This window comes from Euprymna scolopes, chromosome 15 (assembly GCF_053919585.1).
Source record: "Euprymna scolopes isolate OS-2025 chromosome 15, ASM5391958v1, whole genome shotgun sequence".
Taxonomy (NCBI): Eukaryota; Metazoa; Mollusca; class Cephalopoda; order Sepiida; family Sepiolidae; genus Euprymna; species Euprymna scolopes.
Genome location: NC_136496.1, coordinates 87,483,740 through 87,499,808, shown reverse-complemented (window position 1 = coordinate 87,499,808; position 16,069 = coordinate 87,483,740). Strand labels below are relative to the sequence as shown.

Below are 16,069 nucleotides of genomic sequence, written 5' to 3'. Positions count from 1 at the left end.
CTTTTTCTTTATGATAATTCAACCAGTTTATTTTTTCATTTTTGAGCTTAAGACCTAAAAACTTTTAAAAAATATGATTCCCATTTCACTATACAGTAAAGAGTGTGAGCCACTTGAGATCAAGCTGTAAGGTTAAGCTGAGGGGATGGCTACTGTACACTGTAACACAATGTAGAGTGTAAATATCTACCGAATCATCTGTAAAAAAAAAAAAAAAAAGTTGAATATCGAATGCAGCAACAAGTCCTGGAAACATATACCAGAAAATACAGTTGGAAATGTGTCATACATGATCCACTATGACTACAGCTATGTACCTATGCAACTGAGCTATTAAACCTGAAATAATAATATAGGGCAAGAAGGTTAAAGAAGCAACCTTAGTAGAAGTTAGTGTCTCCAGTGATGCTGGGTTAAACAGAGTTGAAAGGGAAAAGATAACGGAACATCAAGGTTTTATATATATATGACATGAAAAGAAACTGGAATCTTAGGAAGATCTCCATCATTCCAATAATTATAGGAGCAACTGGACTCATGAAAAAGAATTTTAAAAAGTGGCAAATATACCCAGTGAATCAAGTGCAACAAAAGATGCAAACAATTGCACTTAAAAGGACAGTTAGAATCTTAAAAAGATCTCTCGACTGGAATGTATGAGATAGCAGACGAATGTCTGGCATCCCCATCTAGAACAAAATAATAAGAAAATTTTAATAAAAAAAAAAAAAAAAAAAAAAAAAAAGAAAGAAATTAATTAGCTTTAATTAAAATCACCGATATTGCAAGGAATAGGTATCCGGAAGATTTCAGTACTTGCATTAATTACAAAGTATCCAGACAGTCTCAGAAAATGGAAATGACTGAAAAAATGTTTGATTTGAAAGACCTTTTATTTTTTTAGGAAATTTTTTTTTTTTTTTTGAGGGGCTAAAAAATTTGAACTAACTTTTCATATGCTCAGAGTCGTCTGCCTATTTTCTTTTTGTGTCTTTCAAATCGATAACCGTTTCAGTCATTTCCGTCAATATTTGGGACAGACTGGGTAAATACTGAAATTCTCTGAATGCTTATTTCTTACGAATATCAAAACACCTAAGTATTCCTCCCCACGAGAGTAAAATCAGACACAAAGTCGTTTTTCCATATATGAGAGATATCCAACATCCCCAAAAGACTCTGGATTGGACAAAGATAAAAACTACTAAAATCAGAAAAAAAAAAAAAAAAATGCTTTTGGGGGTTATTTACGATGTAAATATATCCGGTTGTCAACTAAAGGTGATTCAGTGCTTAGTTTTTCTTCTTTTTTTTTTCTTTCTGACATATATTACAGGATAGTGGAAAGCAAATATTTGCTGTTAATAATTTTTTGATGTTAAAACAGAACAAAATCACAATAAGTCAACATCTATAATTCTATAATATAAATCTCACCTGTCTTTAAATGTATGTGTGTATGTTTGTATATCTGCCTAAAACTTTCGACAGAGTCGATGGATTTTAACGAGATCGGTATCATTTTGAAGTTTGACACTTCGGACGACAAATAGCGAAAAATTGGCTAAAAATATTAATTCCTTTATCCTCAACTGGGCACTTTTCATCAAGGAGGGGTCGCTTTTTTCGCCGATATTTTCGAAAGTCATCCTCTCTTTTCGATTGTCTAGCCTTAATTTAAACATTCATCACTTCCGGTTTGGCGATGAGCCCAATAGCAAACAGGTCACGTTTTCTTTTTCACATTCTTTTCCTCCTTTGTTCGAGGATTCGAGCATACCTGACTACTACCACTTTTCTTTTTTTTTTTTTTTTTGCTCAACACACACCTCCAAACACTCGGGAAACGTTGGTCACTCAGGCTAGTCGTATATAAAATCAAATAAAAATAGCTTTCATACCACGGACTAGAAATTTCAATATAAAAAAAATACTTATGACTTACAGAGTCGGTCAACATCAAGAAATGCAAATATAGCCAAAATTAAATAGACATTTATTTATTTTAAATATATATAAGTATTTCCCAGTTTAACCCTTCCCTGGCTACCCACACTTGTTCGGTAAAATCCGGGACACTTGTGCATTACTAGTCAGCATTTGGCTGACCCTGCTATGCACTCTCCCTATGTCCCAACTGAAAACCAGAAAAGTGATTCCGTCCTAGTAGGGCACAAGTACCAAGTTCGGTAACGGGTTACAATAGCTGAAAGGAGACCACACAAAATTAATAATTGAAAAAATACTGATTAGCGAATAAATAAATTGTTGACCTTTTTTCAATAACGTTTCTAGTTTTTTTTGTTTGTTTTTTAGTAATATGAGCAGTTTATCGATCTTTTTGCATTGTTGTATTCTTCCCTCTTTTTTTTTTTTTCATAAAACATACAATGCAAATAAATAAATATAAATACGTGATTTATAGTTGCAATGTTTTCGTTCTCTATCTCAGGAACCCGAGTTTCACTATGTGATTACCTTTCGGCTGATCTGTATAAGTAGCAGAAAATAAAAATCTAATAAAATCAATTTTGGGGGGAAAAAATGAATTCTAAGAAAAGAGAATTCTAACAAACCTAATTATTCGTCGAAGCTGAAATGTGAAACAAACAAAATTGATTTATTGAAAAAAGCGGGGGGGGGGGCTAAACAATAGAAAGAAAACGACATTTTTGGATATCAAATAATATATTTGATGATTCTACGCATTCACACACAAGCATAAATAATAATAATAATAATAATAAAAACTGAGGTGTTTTAATCTCAATATTTAAAGCTCTAAAAAAGGTTTATATATATATATATATATATATATATATATATATATATATATATGGATCATTAATGAGTTTGAGAGTAGAAATAACTCACAAACCAACCGAGAAAAAGCATACATAAAATAGAGTCGTCGTTAATCAGGTTAGGTTAAAAAATGGGCATAAAGAAGGAAGTGAAAAAAAGAGAAAAAGATGAAACAACAGGTTTTTACTCAAAATCCACACAAAGCACTTCCCTATCTGGACGGAAAAGAAAATCGGCTAGAGTGAAGGAGAAAAGAGTTCAGCACCTTTTAGTTATTAACAGTTAACAAAGACTATAAAAGATTCCAAGTCTTAGGTTATTTCCCTACAGCTTCTTTGTATACGTCACTAGCAGGGTCGCCCAACATTGCCCGGAACCATTAAAAAAAAAAAAAAAAAAAAAAAAAACTATATAGATGTTAAATAATGTTAAATTTTTCGCACACTTCAACTCTTAGAAGAGAATTCCTTTTTTTTTTTATGTGAAAAAACCTAGGAAGCCTTTGAACCGCTATTGAAAGCGAAAAATAAAATTAAGGGTGCCCCCAGAGCACTATTAAAACAAATTTTCTTCCACCCCCTTTCTTTGTAGAGAAATAAAGATAGTTAAGAAACAATACATTAATCCGGTGTTAGCGTCTTTCAATTTGAAATAAAAAATTTAAAAAAATGCTGACTTATTTCCTGGGTTGTATTAATACATAATAACATTAAAATCGTGTTTAATTCTTGAAAACATTCAATGATACAAATGGCCATTTGACCCTCAAAGAATGAATCTTAGGAGTTTGTTGTGTATTTTTTAACGTTTTAGTTGGACATATAAACATACATATCTTTATATAATAGATTACATTCTTATTTTAATAAAACACGTTAAATAGAAGTGGTATTCAATTTGTCATATTCAATTCAGACATTATGAGTATGTTTGCTGGTGACACTGTGAGAAATTTTGGGGAATTTTTGACATCCCTAACACGAAACTGCGAATAAAATATTAAAAAAAAACTCGTAATTTCTCTTTTAAAAGTGGGTTGTTTATTTTCTTTATGGAATATATTTCCAAAATAAACTATTAAAGTTGTTTAAAAAAATCATAGAAATATTATTTTTTATTTTTTAAAAAACAGTGTTTACAAAGTGATGGCGCGCCTTCATGCAGCCATTCTTTTATGTAACGAAATCAATTGAATTTTACGAGTTAATTTTTTTTCAATTTTTAAACTTTAAAAATCTATCAAAAGTTTTCTATTGGTTACATTTTTACGATATTTTCAGGGTCAATGTGAAATTTTATGCTCTTTCCAATAAACCAAATTTAATATTTTAGACAAACGTTTGTTTTTAAATTCACCCCACCCCCATTTTGAAATGTCTATTAAAATTTTAATAATTAATTTATGCACCAAAGTTTTATATATGACAAATTGAAGATAAAAGATCAACAAATAATATATTGTAAATTAAAAAAAAAAAAAGTCTAACGTGTAAAACCATGTTTATTTTTTTTTTAATTGGAAACCTATGTTCTGCTTATATTGTCCAGTAAGTAATGGACGCTGATGACAATTTTTCCTATTTCATTTAATGTTTTCTTTTTTTAGATATTAAAACAAAAAAAATTACTCAATAAAGAATGAAAATATAATAAATTAAAAATTTATGTATTTCTTTGAGAAAAGAAAAAAAAATTCGAGTGTTGTTTTTTTTTTAAAGGCAAAAACTTATAAGTAAAATTTGACTATTTTTAAACTATGGGAACACATATTTCTTCAGGCACAAGGCTAGACGGCTAACACAAACGTGTGGTTTTTACTGCCTTCTGTCCATCCGTAGTTTTAAACAAGGACAAACGTCTACTTCCGGTATTTCGATAAAGATGTAAAAATGCTTGCGTAATCGCGCTTTTTTCAAACAGTTGTTTAAAAAATTCTTTTATTTAAAAAATAAATGGAATTTAAAATATAAACATGGATAAATTCTGAACAATGAAGAATGGAACTAAACATTCAATAGTATTTTTTATAGGTAAGTGATTTTTTTCAAATTTATATCGATTTTTTATAACTGAAGTACAATTTCGTTGATTTTCTTCAAATCTTTTTAAAGAAAACCGATTAAAAAAAACAAATATTACATAATTTGCTATTAAACCTGTTATTTTTTTTAAATTTTGGTCTTTGCTCCTTTAATTGAAAAAAAAAAAATTAGGGTTTCAATTACATTTTTTAAGTAGTTATAAGCTTGTAAATATAGGAGGTCGAATTATTCAATTTTTTTTCACGCATTCTTAAGATCAGTTTCTGACACTGCTAGTGCTCTATTTTCTCTGACTATATATATATATATATATATATATATATATATATATATAAATACACACACACACACACACACACACACACACACACATGGTATAATCACGTTGACAAACCGGTTCCCGTCATATCATCGAAGTTAAGCAATGGATGACCAATTTTGGAATTCCAGGCGTTATATGTAGAGACGTCGACACCTCCCTGCAAGAGTTGCAAAAACCTGTCATCTCCCCTAACGGAGATATACATGTGACTGGGGGCCCGCTTCTGAATTTCATACTCCCATGAAACTTCCTCTTTTGGAGGAAGCCAGTTAAACCCAAATAGAGTTAGTGCCGACCATCTACATGTGGGTAAAACCAACACGCACATATCCAAGGCAATGACTGAGAAAATTACCTCTAGTCTGTAGCTGAATGGGGACATAAATGGGTGGTAACATTTAATGCCAAGAAAAAGCCCCTTTCTTTTAACAATTATGAGAAACATATTCTAATTATCGATTATCCTGGTGAATAGTACCCTACCCAAGAGCGAGTATTTAAACTCCTTGGCACAACATTCACAGGTAACATGAATTGGAACAAATATAGAAGCTATTGCTACGGCTGCTGCAAACTTCTCACATCTGCCAGTCAATACATGGAGTATTGTTGTCATCTGATGCACCATCAACTTGTCTCTCCCTCCTCTTAAACAAGGAGAAAGAAAAGTCCACTACAATAGTCATAAACTGGTATGTATTTCGCCGACGAACAAATAGCTTTCATTTTTATATAACCAGCAAAGATATGCTCACTCTGGTCTTATATTTTTGCTAGGCTTAGAGGATTATATAATTGTGAAGAAACTACTTTGATACTTTGAAATTATCACTAGGTGGCCAGAAAGTGGGTGCTCATTTTACATTAAATTTATATAAAAAGCGATTCTCACTTTTTGAAAAAGCAATTTCTTCATATCATGAAAACTATTTCTCGGCGCCATTTTTAAATGTTATATTCGTTTTCATCATCCCCGAAAACCTATAAGGATCGTCATTGTAAAAGTTTTTTTTTAGAGTTGGAAAGAATGTTGACGTTGACCGCTTTTTTTTTCTTTTTTTTTTTTTTTTTTTTTAATAGTATTTTCAAGTAAAATTCAATTTTTACGATATTTTTGTTTATCAAATTGTTAAATGAAAGTACAGAATAGTTACAAAACGTCCTCTTCTCCCAATGTTAAGAATGGCTTTCTAAACAATAGCGTTATTTCAGCCCGGTGACAGACGTACAAGTACCCGCTATTGTCAATTCAGCCATACCGGTCATTTATGAGAAATCCGCTTCGTAATATACAACAGTAACAACATTAGGTTCATAATGCACCAGTGCCAAGAAATCTTTCCAGACTGGGGTAATTTTAATTTTTGTTCGAATGGCAATGCGTATTTCCCCTAAATAAAAAAAACATTGTGCCTAACTATTCCACCAGTAAGTAAATTGGTACAGATGATAAAAATGGGTGTTTTCCTTATTCATTTACTTCGTACTTGTGAAAATAACCTTTATTGACGAATTAATAGGTACTATTTAAAATTATTGCAAACATTTTTTTTAATTTAGATTTTATAAAACAATTTGCCAACTTGTGAATACTAAGACATAAGAGTCATAGTCAAGTCTCAATAATGGCTCAAAAATCGAAAATTAAACAAAATACTGATAGAAACCCATTTTTTTTTTCTCTCTCTGTTAGCTATTCTTGAAAATACTCAGAAAATGCACTAAAAATAAACTCATAGTGATTAGTAAAAACCAAAATGGTTTTATTAATTTTGGGGTAATCCTTAAAAATGCCACTCGGCAATATTTCGAAACACATCACCGTATAAAACTAAAGATTTTTTTTAATAATAATAGTGTAATGTTGGCATTGACTGGCACTACACTAAACAGTCGAGAAGGGTCAGGGAGGTTGGAAAGACCGAGGAGATAAAGCATTAACCAGACCTCCACTGGATGGATGTGATCGGGACTGGGAAGAGAGACTTATTGTCATCCAAATTTCAGTGAAGACCAATAGTCAATGGCAAACGGCTGTTAGGATAGAGTAAATTCATTTGCAATGGTTATCAAAAGAGGTGGAAAGTACAGGAAATCTGGGGAGACTTGTTGTCACAGACTTAATGGAACACCACAGGTTGTTGTTGGCAGTAAGTAATCTCTGATGATGACCTGTGCAAAAACTTAATCATTATTGCTGAAAAGGAGGCAATTTTTATTCTAATTCAGAGTTCCCTTTTGGGGAGCTGGATTGTCTCCACACTGTATTTATCTGCAAAAAGATCTAGCTAATTTTCATATTCTTTTAAACTTTAATTTTAAATTCCCTATTAGTTTTTTCGAATTTTTTATAGGATGATCATCTTTAGTTAACTATTACGTGATTATATTCATGCAGATATTCTACATGATTTATACTTGCGTAATATTTGCATAAAAAGGTTATAATAAACACAAACCTTTCTCTCTATGTATATATTTATGATTATTTTGTTTTACGGCATATCAACCCTTTTCGGGTTATTTAATGCCTCATCCAGTTATTTTGGAAATAGTATTCATGTTGCATTCAATTATTTTGTAGAAGGTTTTTATTCTTCAAGCTCTTTGTATATCTTCAATCACTAGTTTGTAGTGTTTGATTTAGTTTGGTTGTTTTATAGTGGCTTTTATCGTTTTTATTCCCTGTCCTGCAGAACATGAATGAGTTTTGCAATAGTAGAGGGAAAAGGTTACAGTATTAATGTTTGGTACATTTTAAGATGAGAAACCACTCAGGAAGTGGGGGAGATAGAAAGAGAAAGGGGAAATGGGAAGATGGAAAAAGGTGGGTTTTTGATTTTGTTTTAGATTTGCAGAACATAATTAAGTTTTGCAAAAGGAAGTAGAAAAACAAAAGGTATCAATGTTAGGTGAATTTCGTCTCAGGAAGCCAATATCTTCAGACAGCCTGATCTGGTAGCATCAGTGTGTGTGTGTGTGTGTATATATATATATATATATATACATAAAAAATTTTGCCTACCAAACTTCTCCGTCTGTTTTTGGTCTACACACATGAAACGTAATATGTAGGGTATTCGAACCCATGCAAAACTTTATATTTGGGTTTTAACCGGGGAAAATCGGTGCAAAAGTGTGGAAATTAGAAAAAAAATGGAAGTTGTCAGGTGAAGATCGAACGACGGCATTACAAATATGCATGCGTAACATAATAGCTATTAGTTCATCTTTTACTTTTTAGCCTTGTAGCAAACAGGTCTTCATAGCTCAGGCATTAATCTCAAAGGAAAAAGTAAATAGTAAGCTAAACGTTTTGGGTTGGTTCTTGGTAACGCACGAGTCATTTTTTTTTTTTTAACTTTAAATCATTACTATGTATTGGGTCCATTATAATATAATAATACGAAACCTGCATTATTTAAAATATCATATTTAAGCGTATTTTACGACCGGGCAATGTCGGGCCACCTGCTCGTGTATATGTATATATATTAGGTTGATGCAAAAATAATGTCGTTTGTTAGACATTGCACCACGCGGGTTTGTATTACACATAGATTCGAAAAAGTTGTCAAAAAAACATATATATAGCAAAGGCAAGATAAGTTACTTTTCTACCTAACTGGATAATTTTTTAGAGTTTTTATTTAATGTTTATTTCGCTCGAAAAACATACAGTGTATGTATATATTCGGTGGGTGAGTTAAAAACAAAAAAAAAATATACAAAATACTGTTAAAAACCCACCGAATATATGTCAGCCTATGTCACGGTAACATATATTGAGCGAGTTTCTAACAGTATTTTGTATAATTTTTTTATTTTTAACTCATTTTCCCAAACTTAGCGTGTTCAACAGAGAGTCCGGTGCCATTTTTAATTTCCAATACATCGGTAGGCACTATGTTTTTCGAGCGAAATAAGCATGTTACATTAAAGAAAATACTCAAAAATTATCCAGTAAGGTAGAAAAAGTAACTTAACTTGCCTATGATAACATTTAATTGTTATATATTTGTTGTTTGACAACTTTTTCGAATCTATGTGTATAGTGATAGCAGTATCAGAATTTTTGTAGGAATTTTTGACACCCCTAACACGAAACTGCGAATACAATATAAAAATCTCGTAATTTCTCTGTTAAAAGTGGGTTATTTATTTTCTTTATGGATTATACTTCCAAAATAAACTATTACAGTTGTTTTAAAAGTAATAAAAATATTTTTATTTTTTTTTAAAACTAATGAATTTTCCGAACTCAATATTTTTCAATTTTTAAACTCAATATTTTTAAATTTTAAAAATCTATCAAAATTTTTCTATTGATTCTATTTTTACGATATTTTCAGGGTCAATGTGAAATTTTATGTTCTTTCCAATAAACCGAATATAATATTTTAGACAAACGTTTTTTTTAAATTCACGCCCCCCCCATTTTCAACTTTCTCTTAAAAAGTAAATAATTAATTTATGTTTAATAGGTTTATATATCACAAATTGAAGAGAAAAGGTCAATAAATAATATATTCAAATTTAAAACAAAACAAAAAAATCAGTTTTTTAGAAATTTACCTGTAAAGTCCGAAGTTTAAAACCTTATTTTATAAGAACACATTTTTTCTTTTTGTCTTTTTTTTTTTTTTTTAATGAAACCTTGGTCCTTGCTCCTTTAATTGAAAAAAAAATTAGGGCTTGAATTACATTTTTCGAGGAGTTATAAGCTCAGAAAGATAGGGGGTCGAATAATTTACGCCTCTCATTTTGAAATGTCTATTAAAAAGTAAATAATTAATTTATGTTTAATAGGTTTATATATCACAAATTGAAGAGAAAAGGTCAATAAATAATATATTCAAATTTAAAACAAAAAAAAAATCAGTTTTTTAGAAATTTACCTGTAAAGTCCGAAGTTTAAAACCTTTTAAAAAAAAAAAAAACACATTGTTTTGTTTTGTTTTTTTTTTTAAATAAAACCTTGGTCCTTACTCCTTTAATTGAAAAAAAAAATTAGGGCTTGAATTACATTTTTCGAGGAGTTATAAGCTTGGAAAGATGGGGTGGAATTATTCACTATTTTCACGAAATTTCTGACACTGCTAGTATAGTGATAGTATCACTATACACATAGATTCGAAAAAGTTGTCAAACAACAAATATATAACAATTAAATGTTATCATAGGCAAGTTAAGTTACTTTTTCTACCTTACTGGATAATTTTTGAGTATTTTCTTTAATGTAACATACTTATTTCGCCCGAAAAACATAGTGCCTACCGATGGAGGTTTGTATCACTGATACAAACCCGAAAAAAGAAATGGTTGACATTTTCAAAGCTCATCTGATGAGTCTCGATTATCGCTCAAAAATCAAAACCTAAACAAAATACAGGTAGAATCCCACACCCTAATGCATTAATAAACATGTAAACAAGCCACAGACAGGTTTGAAAAATGACCTTTCATCGTCAGTCAACAACTCAAAAACCGATGTTTTTAAAGTATGTTTATTTACCTCCTCCGCGAAAGGTTAGACACAAGGTTAGGTGTAGTTTTGGAAAGCCAGCACACTAGAATTAGCGCACATTGGCTAACAAAAAATATCATCAGCAGTTCCGTCGCCATCCCCCGATAGGAGCGTTTCATGCGATTAGCAATAACCCCCTCTTAAAGTGAAGGTAAAGCCTGGGAGGATGAACCTCCTGAGACTGAACAAAATTATAAATCAGACCCAGAGAGCAGGAGCAGGACCAGAAGAAACCACAACGGCCCACCCTCTGTCGGACTGATTGTCAATGACGTATCCTTGACTGATACGAGCACACACCTACTCAAGCCAAGTAGATTACACGTATTTTGTCAAAAACAAAATTAAATATAATAGTTTTATAGTGTTTTTGGAATAGCGTCGAGCGACATCGTTTGTTTTGTTTGTTTGTTTTTTTTGTTTTTTTAAGATTTTAACTTTAACTACTCTATCTAGCAATAACATTATTTCCGTTGCTATCATTTTGAATTTTGTTAAGAGAAGCATGTTGCGAAGGAGGATAATAAGTTTACATGCCGTTTAAAGTCTACAAAACTTTACAGGTTTGTATTACTGTACACATAGATTCGAAAAAGTTGTCAAAAAACAAATATATAACAAATAAATGTTATCAAAGGCAAGATAAGTTACTTTTCTACCAAACTGGATATATTTTTCGTGTTTTTATTCAATGTAAAATGTTTATTCAGCTCGAAAACCATACAGTGTTTACCGATGTATTGGAAAATTCAAGATGGCGTCTGACTCTCTCTTTAACACGGTAAGTTTGTGAAAAGGTGTTATAAATAAAAAACTGGACAAACTACTGTTAAAACTCGCTCAATATATGTTACCGTGACATAGGTTGACATATATTCGGCGGGTTTTTAATAGTATTTTGTCTAGTTTTTTTATTTATAACACCTTTTCACAAACTTGCCGTGTTAAAGAGGGAGTGAGGCGCCATCTTGAATTTTCGAATACATCGGTAAACACTGTATGTTTTTCGAGCTGAATAAATATGTTACACTGAATAAAAACACGAAAAATATATCCAGTTAGGTAGAAAAGTAACTTATCTTGCCTTTGATAACATTTATTTGTTATATATTTGTTTTTTGACAACTTTTTTCGAATCTATGTGTACAGTAATACAAACCCGACTTTACCTATGTGTGTACAATAAACGCACACCAGCAAGACAAAGATAACACGTAAGACTTAGAAGTTACATAATCGAATAATGACTTTACAATAGTTTCTTTTAATGCGATAACCAATTAATATATTTTATTTTTAATTAGATTAATGAATGGAATCTCTTCTTAAATAACTTGAGCATTTACTATTTCCACGAAAAATAACATAATAGTTTTTGTGTCAACATATGATAAAAGAACTATGATGTTATTGTATTATATCATTTACTACTTTAAAAAAAAAAAAAATAGCAATCAGTTAAACATAATAGAAAATGTAAAAGAATTAACCCACCACAGCCACAAAAATAAATAAATAAAAAAACACCAATAAATTATGTTCCGGAATTGTTTTTATATAAAGATAATATGCATTATTCGGGCTACTATTCTCATTTTGGATGTGATATTCACAACGTTTCGGCCGATGTAATCTACGGCTTTTCGCAAAGTCGGGAGTTACATCGGCTGAAACGTTGTGGAACAACCAAGATGGAAATTGTAATGCAAATAATTCAAAACTTTGCTCCAGGTTTGGACACTGGGATCCAAAAAGTGAATCAATTTTAATTTTTGTCCCAAATGTGGAGGGGGGTGCTACTGTTGAACTGGACATCCTGTACATAAAATCAGGTTTTATAAAGTAAATCGGGACACGTATCAGAAAAAAATCATTAAAAAATCATTCTCTTTCTTGGATTAAAAAAAAAAAGTAAGAAAAGAAATTAACGCGCTTAGAGTTCAAATAATCAAATACATATAAAGAATATGATTTTATATGAATCGCAATTTTTTTTTTTAACAATGTTACTAAATTAATTATAAACTGATTATTTTAAACATTTTCTGTTTATTAATATTAATAACTCTATTGGAGGGGGGAGGCAAAATAATCCCAAATATAATCATGTTAACAAATTAAAAAAAAAAGGGGGGGGCTTTTTAAAATTATTCTTGCTTTTCCCTCGGTTTTATTTTTTTATCTCAATAATTATTTGATTAACAATAAATAAAATTAAAATGCAAAAACATGAATTAGTGACTGATAACGATATGATGATATAGAGAAATAAATTCGATCAGTAATTAATTAGAAACTGATTACTTGAATTTTTTTTAAATTTTTTTTTTTATCAATTATAATCATAAATATGTTAAGATCAACCCGACGTCAATACTGAAAAGTAAATAAAAAAAATAAAGTGAAGTATTGGTATTTTATCAAAATTATACTAAAAGAAAAAGTGCGAAAATAAAAATGAACTCCGGTGGAAATACATTCGGTTAAGAAAATGGCATCTTTAGAATGTTTTCTTTTCGATATTTGCACCTTTCTCTTCAGAAACGAATGCCTTATTTCTTGGGAGTTTGGCAAAATAGGGTTTCCCATGTTTAATAGATTAATATATCAAGAAACGGAAAAGGGTCGAAAGAGGGGGTGGGTGAAAAAAAAAAAAGAGTAGAGTCTTTCTTTCTTGCTGATTATAAATGGGGTTTGGCTATTTCATAGAATTCATTTGCTTTTTTTTTTTTTTTTTGCAGAGAGCTGAGAGGGAGAGAGAGAAAAGTGTCCGGGTTGGTCATAAAATCGGGGATCTATTTCCTTTTATTATTATTGTCTTTTTATAAAACAACCTTTGTAAGATAAATAGAGTCGAGTAAAATAAAGGTTTCAACCTCGAATCAAGTTAGAACGAATAGATGAATAGTATTCAATAATTAGTGATCACCATTATTATTCCAGAAAAAAAAATAACTGACCTTCATGGATGGCCTTAATAAATCATTTATAACTGCTTATTCGTTAAGAAGACAAGATGTCTCTTCTTCATAATTATTTTGTGTTAAAATAATTGTCATAAAATATAAGTATGAAATAAATAAAGACGCTTTTCGGGTTACGATCCACCAAGTTTTAAAAGTTATTAAAAAGGACACGAAATTTGAACGGGTGGCCCCTTAGAAGTTGGTTTAAGCACACAATCGTCTCATTCGGATTGGATAGTCTAATATCGGAGGGTTTTGGTATTAGTTGGATAATGCCCCCTCTCAGATAAATACTCCCTTAATATCAACATTTGCTCATATGAGCTTTATTTCTAGAGAAATTATTCCAATGGTTAGTAATCGTACTACTGGTCTCATCTTGGTTATTATATCCACAACATTTCGGCCAATGTAATCTCCGATCTTCTTTGAGTGTATCGGTCGAAATATTGTAAATATAACCAAGATACGAATAGTAGTCCGAATAATACAAATACTCGTCTAAAAATTAAAATAAATAAAGAAATAAAAACATGAATAACTTTGTTATCGAATATTTTTAAAAGCTGCAAAAATTACTTTCGAATATGTAAAATCTACGACGTAAACATCGGACATCTTCAAAAAAATAATAATAATAAATAAATAAATTAAATAAATGATTCAAATAAAATATGATTGTGACAAATACGAAAATGATTTTGAAGTCTTTAAATTTACAGATAAAATTAAGTCTTCTAAATTATAAACGGGAAATCGTTCATTCTTTTATCCTAGATAAAAACAAAACAAAAACAGCATTTTTCAAAGGAATCTCTAATTTTACGATTTTATGCTATTATTATTATTATTGACTTTCTCTTTGGTTTTTATAGGTCGATGACATATTTTGTTTTTAGTATATTTAATAGTTTAGCTAAATCGCTAATGGTAACCACTGATCATCTAAAAAGATAACAGAAAAAAAGTCAATACAAAAGCGTACTAACTTGCACTCAAACAGAAGAAATAACACATAAAAAGTGGGGGATCATTTTAACATATGGGTTAAATTATAAAGTAATCCCCGAGTTAGGGGCCACCATGTGAACGAATATATAACATGTTGGTGGGGGGAGGGTGGAAAATAATATTATTAAGGATCACAAACGTAAAGAAAACGGTTGATTCCTCCTTTAAAGGTAGAGATGCAAAAGCAATAAAATATCATTTGTGAGCATAAATTGAAAAAGAAAAAAAAAACATAAAAAGTGATGGTTAAATGTTGGCTTACCAGTGGCATAAAATTGTCAGCCATTTTCCATGGTGACGACAGAGAGAGGACAAGTTTGTGAAAATGGACTGGACCGAGAAGAGATGAAAGAAATTGAGATCTATTGTTGAAAGATCGCTTGATTGAAATTGTCCGGATTATACGTAAATATAGATGAATAAACGTATCCAGTTGAATAAGTAAAACGAATCCAATGTAATTGGTAAACTGCTAAGAAAGGCAGTATTCCAGTCTGTTGACTACTGCTTTTGATTTATTATTATTTTTACTACTAATATTATTATTATTCACAAAGACTTCCATTACAGCAGTAGCAGCAAGAGATCAGGTCATGTGACTTACAAAAAATACGCGATTACCTCCCTTGGTTACCATACTTAATCCATACACACCTTATATAATGACTATATTATTAATAAAATTTTGTGACAACTTCTCGAAGTGTATGGACAATAATTCTGCATAGTGTTACTCGCCTCTATGTGACTTACACATTACTTGGTGCTTATTTAGAATTAAACCTATTTTCAAAACAAAAATAAAGAAAAATCGTTAAAAAAAAACAAAAAAAAACTTTATGATCTGTACCGGTCACGGAACGAAATCATATTCCAAAAATCACAAATTTATCAAATAGTTTGTTTTTTTAAGATAAAATTTTATAACGAAAGCGAGACGTACGGTTTGATCCACCATGTTTTATAAATAAGGGTGAAACAACTTAATTCGAACTATCGAGATAACAAAAAAAAAAACAGTCAATTAAAACCGCAAACATAATTTTCTTTATAAAAAACTACTTGATCAATTTACGCGATTTTTGGAATATGACACTTTCGTTTCGTGAGGGATACGTACATTATAAATATTTTTCTGCGTTTTTGTTTTTAAATTAGGTCTCATTCTAAATAACGCCCATTATTTTTTTTTATTTACTAGTAATCGAATATTTATTGAATTTTTTAAGGGTGGGGTGGGGGGCTGCGAGTACGTAGAAACTTCAAATTCCTATTCATTGAATAGAATTTTAAAGTTTTTACATGAATGGTATTCAATAACTACGAAATTAAATTCACCAAAATGCATTTCGGTTTCTTCGTAATCTTAAGCTTTTGTTTAAAAAATTAAAATAAC

The 16,069-nt window shown here is 30.4% G+C and overlaps 1 protein-coding gene across 2 annotated transcripts in view; it reads right to left on the bottom strand.

Moving 5' to 3' along the window:
- The window catches only part of LOC145293953 (uncharacterized), a 225,614-nt gene that overhangs the window by 155,558 nt on the left and 53,987 nt on the right, over positions 1–16,069 (bottom strand). Inside the window, exon 1 of one of the 2 annotated variants that reach the window (XM_080140819.1) lies at positions 14,936–15,457. The exons of the other annotated variant lie outside the window; for it this stretch is intronic. The gene's annotated coding sequence lies outside the window, so the exon portion shown is untranslated. Of the gene's footprint in view, positions 1–14,935; positions 15,458–16,069 lie in introns of those variants that run through there. 2 annotated transcript variants of the gene reach the window in all.